Raw genomic sequence first — 7,500 nt, 5'->3', positions numbered from 1 at the left:
AGAACGAGCTGACTATTGATGACATTAGCATTTTGGCTCAGTGGATGGCGATTTTAAAGTCATGTTAAAACTATTTACCGTCCTCCTGAAGATTTCCAGCTGCAGCCTGTAACTCCCCCGTGTACTAACGTTACTCGCTACGTAACGTCAGCTCTGTTATGTTGTACTAACGTTACTCGCTACGTAACGTCAGCTCTGTTATGTTTTACTAACGTTACTCGCTATGTAACGTCAGCTTTTTTATGTTGTACTAACGTTACTTGCTACGTAACGTCAGCTCTGTTACGTTGTACTAATGTTACTCGCTACGTAACGTCAACTCTGTGATGTTGTACTAACGTTACTCGCTACGTAACGTCAGCTCTGTGATGTTGTACTAACGTTACTAGCTACGTAACGTCAACTCTGTGATGTTGTACTAACGTTACTCGCTACGTAACGTCAGCTCTGTTACGTTGTACTAACGTTACTCGCTACGTAACGTCAGATCTGTGATGTTGTACTAACGCTACCGCCACGTAACGCCAGCTCTGTTACGCTGTACTAACGTTACTCGCCACGCAACGCCAGCTCTGTTTTGTTTACTAACGCTACCGCCACGTAACGCCAGATCTGTGATGTTGTACTAACGCTACCGCCATGTAACGCCAGCTCTGTTATGTTGTACTAACGCTACTCGCCACTAACGCCAGCTCTGTTACGCTGTACTAACGCTACCGCCACGCAACGCCAGCTCTGTTACGTTGTACTAACGCTACCGCCACGCAACGCCAGCTCTGTTATGTTGTACTAACGCTACCGCCACTAACGCCAGCTCTGTTACGTTGTACTAACGCTACTCGCCACGCAACGCCAACTCTGTGATGTTGTACTAACGCTTGCCGCCACGTAACGCCAGCTCTGTTACGCTGTACTAACGTTACCGCCACGTAACGCCAGATCTGTGACGCTTGTACTAACGTTACTCGCTACGTAACGTCAGCTCTGTTACGTTGTACTAACGTTACTCGCTACGTAACGTCAGCTCTGTTATGTTGTACTAATGTTACTCGCTACGTAACGTCAGATTTGTGATGTTGTACTAACGTTACTCGCTACGTAACGTCAGATCTGTGATGTTGTACTAACGTTACTCGCTACGTAACGTCAGATCTGTGATGTTGTACTAACGTTACTCGCTACGTAACGTCAGCTCTGTTACGTTGTACTAACGTTACTCGCTACGTAACGTCAGATCTGTGATGTTGTACTAACGTTACTCGCTACGTAACGTCAGCTCTGTGATGTTGTACTAACATTAATCGGTACGTAACGTTATCTTAGACCTCACAATGCCTTGTGTTTCTCTATCTATCTATCTATCTATCTATCTATCTATCTATCTATCTATCTATCTATCTATCTATCTATCTATCTATCTATCTATCTATCTATCTATCTATCTATCTATCTATCTATCTATCTATCTATCTATCTACATACATACATACATACATACATACATACATACATACATACATACATACATACATACATACATACATACATACATACATACATACATACATACATACATATCTCCTCGCAGGGCTCGACATTTAGGCTTGTCCACTTGTCCAGGACAAGTGGATTTTTTGTAGGGCAAGTGGAAGAGAAATTTACTTGCCCCACTGGACAAGTTAAAACTCAAACAAAATAAAATACCATGTTAGTTCACGTTATGTGCCACTCATTACGTCTATGTTACCGATTTGAAACGATACATTTTTTCCGCCCGCAATCCCGGGCAGCGGACCCAGCGGTAGTCGGTCAGCAGCCCGCTAACGTTAGACCCAGCCCGCTAACGTTAGACCCAGCCCGCTAACGTTAGACCCAGCCCGCTGTTCAGCTCGTTCTCTGTAAGCGATGCAGCATGAAAGCACGGCGAACCTGCCGGTGTTAGTTAGCTAACGTTAGCTTGCTAACTCCGCCTTAACGTTACCTCCTCGCCACATCGTTGACAGAAAACGAGAGACCCGGTGCTAATACGGCAACGACCGTTATCTACCGGACCGAATTGCAACGCAGATTTTGGTGCCACTGAAATGCCTGCGCTTCTCTCTGATGCTCCGAAAACGGACGAGGGAACCTAAACATCGCCGCATGTCACGCTAGTAAACACTACACTTGGCAGCAGGTAACGTTAGCCTACCGTTAACTAGCAGCTTGAGTAAACACGGTTAAAATGCTGACAGCTAAACGGTGTAAAAGTGTGTCTGTCTGTATTTCACTGGAGAGGAACGTATGACGTTGTAGTTGCTGTTGTCGGAAAAACACAGATGTTGCGTTCACTTGAAATCGGCCTCGCCATACTCGTGCTGCATTAAAAGTTGTTGTAAAATACCCTTTTCCAATCCAGTGGTCATTTTTGCCGTTCAATGTCGTTTTTTTGTGCTTCTTTTTTGAAACAACAAATAAATAACATGCGGATTAAATATCGGGTAATAATCAACTGTAAAGTAGCTACAGCTTTTAAAGGATCTCTAAATCGGCCTCTGCTGGGTAGAAATTAGTGAAATTGTATAAAAAAAATAAAATAAAAAAAAAATAGTTAACACCAACATTTAGTGGCAAAATCCATTGTTAGGTCTACAAAATTATTTTAGATATAGTATAAGTTCAAGTTTAAGTCACCACTACGTATTGTCAAAATATTGACTTAGTATCTCAATATACTGACTTAGTAACTCAGAATATTGACTAAGAATCTCAAACCAATGAGAACATTTAAAATATTGACTTACAATCTCAATAAATTGACTCAACATCTCAAAGTATCAACTTAGTATCTCAATATATTGACTAAGTAACTTAGAATATTGACTAGGAATCTGAAAATAATGACCAATTTTAAAATACTGACTTAGAATCTCAATATATTAACTTCTGCACACCGGCGTGCAACATATTACTATGGAGTCTGGAGATCCTTTTTTCTTGTTGAAGGGGAAATCTATTGTTGGGACTCGTTTGTTTCTACTGTTTCAACTGAATTTTATTAATGCTGATAGTGTTGGGATGCTTTCAACGGTTTGCATTATTATATTATATACATGCATTAGCAAAACAATTTTTTTTTTTTTTATATAAATGATGACTCTTTACCTGGACAAGTGACTTTTGTGCATGGACAAGTCAAACGTAAATGCCTCAAAAAGTTAATGTCAAGCCCTGCCTCGAGTGGCTAAGGTTAGGATTAGGGGATTGGACCTGAACATGTAAGCGTGGACGCCTGGCCAATAGTAGTGTGTGAATGCTATTGAAGGGCGGGTCTTGGCGTGGCCATAGTGGGAAAAGAAAATATCGCTACCAGGGCGTGCTATAGCATGCCAAGTATTTGCAAGAGGTCTTACAAGTCACTTCAGAGGTATTGTCAAGTCACAAGAACAATGTTTTGGGACTTAAAAGTATTTATTTCTCGATAGGGGTAACAAAATATAGGAGATAAAATGCCAAACATATCAGATATGTACAGAAATACGATGTCCTGAAGCCTTCCCGCCATCTTGAATGATTTTCTTTGACTCGAGGAACCAACGTGCATACGTCACGCTGCCTTCACTCCGATTGGCTGTCGCTTTGCCGTATCGCTCATCATTTGCATAAAATACACTTCTGGTCTATTTTGGCCCGGCTTTGCTCGTGGCAGCGGCGAGCTCATCGCTTGTCGCCATAGACTGTAAAATAAATGGACCAGCAGACCCCGTGTCTCTGGTCTGAGACCAGTGGAGGATATCAGAAGTCTCTTTCCCGGTGCTGGCTGAGTGTTACTGAGCAGCCTCCAACTGAGCTTGAAGACGTAGATGTGACGTGAGCAACGTGTCTGAAAGTGTGAAGTCTTCTGGTAGCTGTGAGAGAGAAATCTCAATCATTCCCAATCTCACAGAGACGTCGGTTAAATGTGATATAGCGGTATAATGTCAATAGTTAAATGTGATATAGTGGTATAATGTCAATAGTTAAATGTGATATAGTGGTATAATGTCAATAGTTAAATGTGATATAGCGGTATAATGTCAATAGTTAAATGTGATATAGTGGTCAATAGTTAAATGTGATAAAAGCGGTATAATGTCAATAGTTAAATGTGATAATGTCAATGTCAATAGTTAAATGTGATATAGAGTATAATGTCATAAATGTGATGTCATAATGTCAATAGTTAAATGTGATGTAATGTCAATAGTTAAATGTGATATAGAGGTATAATGTCAATAGTTAAATGTGATATAGTGGTATAATGTCAATAAAATTATAATGTGATATTAAATGTGATATAGTATAATGTCAATAGTTAAATGTGATATAGCGGTATAATGTCAATAGTTAAATGTGATATAGAGGTATAATGTCAATAGTTAAATGTGATATAATATAATGTCAATAGTTAAATGTGATATAGAGGTATAATGTCAATAGTTAAATGTGATATAGCGGTATAATGTCAATAGTTAAATGTCAATAGAAATATATATAGCGGTATAATGTCAATAGTTAAATGTATAATGTCAATAGTTAAATGTGATATAGCGGTATAATGTCAATAGTTAAATGTGATATAGCGGTATAATGTCAATAGTTAAATGTGATATAGAGGTATAATGTCAATAGTTAAATGTGATATAGCGGTATAATGTCAATAGTTTAGCGGTATAATGTCAATAGTTAAATGTGATATAGCGGTATAATGTCAATAGTTAAATGTGATATAGCGGTATAATGTCAATAGTTAAATGTGATATAGCGGTATAATGTCAATAGTTAAATGTGATATAAGCATAATAATAGTTAAATGTGATATAAGCGGTATAATGTCAATAGTTAAATATGATATAATGTACAATATAATGTCAATAGTTAAATGTGATATAGCGGTATAATGTCAATAGTTAAATGTGATATAGCGGTATAATGTCAATAGTTAAATGTGATATAGCGGTATAATGTCAATAGTTAAATATGATATAGCGGTATAATGTCAATAGTTAAATGTGATATAGCGGTATAATGTCAATAGTTAAATGTGATATAGTATAATGTCAATAGTTAAATGTGATATAGCGGTATAATGTCAATAGTTAAATGTGATATAGCGGTATAATGTCAATAGTTAAATGTGATATAGCGGTATAATGTCAATAGTTAAATGTGATATAGCGGTATAATGTCAATAGTTAAATGTGATATAGAATATAATGTCAATAGTTAAATGTGATATATAATGGTATAATGTCAATAGTTAAATGTGATATAAATGTGATAAATGTCAATAGTTAAATGTGATATATATAATGTCAATAGTTAAATGTGATATAGCGGTATAATGTCAATAGTTAAATGTGATATAGCGGTATAATGTCAATAGTTAAATGTGATATAGCGGTATAATGTCAATAGTTAAATGTGATAAGCGGTATAATGTCAATAGTTAAATGTGATATAGCGGTATAATGTCAATAGTTAAATGTGATATAGTGGTATAATGTCAATAGTTAAATGTGATATAGCGGTATAATGTCAATAGTTAAATGTGATATAGCGGTATAATGTCAATAGTTAAATGTGATATATGTCAATAGTTAAATGTGATATAGTGGTATAATGTCAATAGTTAAATGTGATATAGCGGTAAATGTCAATAGTTAAATGTGATATAGCGGTATAATGTCAATAGTTAAATGTGATATAGCGGTATAATGTCAATAGTTAAATGTGATATAGAGGTATAATGTCAATAGTTAAATGTGATATATATAATGTCAATAGTTAAATGTGATATAGTATAATGTCAATAGTTAAATGTGATATAGCGGTATAATGTCAATAGTTAAATGTGATATAAGATATAATGTCAATAGTTAAATGTGATATAGAGGTATAATGTCAATAGTTAAATGTGATATAATGGTATAAAATGTCAATAGTTAAATGTGATATAGCGGTATAATGTCAATAGTTAAATGTGATATAGCGGTATAATGTCAATAGTTAAATGTGATATAGCGGTATAATGTCAATAGTTAAATGTGATATAGCGGTATAATGTCAATAGTTAAATGTGATATAGCGGTATAATGTCAATAGTTAAATGTGATATAGCGGTATAATGTCAATAGTTAAATGTGATATAGCGGTATAATGTCAATAAATTAAATGTGATATAGCGGTATAATGTCAATAGTTAAATGTGATATAAATATGATTTAAGGTATAATGTCAATAGTTAAATGTGATATAGCGATAATGTCAATAGTTAAATGTGGTATAAATGTCAATAGTTAAATGTGATATAGCGGTATAATGTCAATAGTTAAATGTATACCGGTATAATGTCAATAGTTAAATGTGATATAGCGGTATAATGTCAATAGTTAAATGTGATATAGCGGTATAATGTCAATAGTTAAATGTGATATAGTCGGTATAATGTCAATAGTTAAATGTGATATATATAGTATAATGTCAATAGTTAAATGTATATATAATGTCAATAGTTAAATGTGATATAGCGGTATAATGTCAATAGTTAAATATGATATAGCGGTATAATGTCAATAGTTAAATTGAAATATAATGTCAATAGTTAAATATATAGCGGTATAAATGTCAATAGTTAAATATGATATAGCGGTATAATGTCAATAGTTAAATATGATATAGCAATAGTTAAATGTGATATAGAGGTATAATGTCAATAGTTAAATGTGATATAGCGTTAATGTCAATAGTTAAATGATATAGCGGTATAATGTCAATAGTTAAATGTGATATATATAATGTCAATAGTTAAATGTGATATAGCGGTATAATGTCAATAGTTAAATGTGATATAGCGGTATAATGTCAATAGTTAAATGTGATATAGCGGTATAATGTCAATAGTTAAATGTGATATAGCGGTATAATGTCAATAGTTAAATGTGATATAGCGGTATAATGTCAATAGTTAAATGTGATATAGCGGTATAATGTCAATAGTTAAATGTGATATAGCGGTATAATGTCAATAGTTAAATGTGATATAGCGGTATAATGTCAATAGTTAAATAATGTCAATAGTTAAATGTGATATAGTGGTATAATGTCAATAGTTAAATGTGATATAGTGGTATAATGTCAATAGTTAAATGTGATATAGAGGTATAATGTCAATAGTTAAATGTGATATAGTCAATAGTTTAGGTATAATGTCAATAGTTAAATGTGATATAGCGGTATAATGTCAATTAAATGTTTATAGCGGTATAATGTCAATAGTTAAATGTGATATAGCGGTATAATGTAATAGTTAAATAGTTAAATGTAATGAATATTAAATTTGTATAATGTCAATAGTTAAATGTGATATAAGCGGTATAATGTCAATAGTTAAATGTGATATAATATAATGTCAATAGTTAAATGTGATATAGCGGTATAATGTCAATAGTTAAATGTGATATAAATAATGTCAATAGTTAA

General features: G+C 34.1%; 1 protein-coding gene across 3 annotated transcripts in view; it reads left to right on the top strand.

The window, feature by feature from the left end:
* slc35a2 (solute carrier family 35 member 2) overlaps positions 1 to 7,500 on the top strand; it is a 32,360-nt gene that overhangs the window by 3,186 nt on the left and 21,674 nt on the right. The gene's annotated exons all lie outside the window — the stretch shown is intronic.

The sequence above is a fragment of the Perca flavescens genome, chromosome 7 (genome assembly GCF_004354835.1).
Source record: "Perca flavescens isolate YP-PL-M2 chromosome 7, PFLA_1.0, whole genome shotgun sequence".
In the NCBI taxonomy this organism is placed as follows: Eukaryota; Metazoa; Chordata; class Actinopteri; order Perciformes; family Percidae; genus Perca; species Perca flavescens.
This window is presented reverse-complemented; position numbering and strand designations above follow the sequence as displayed.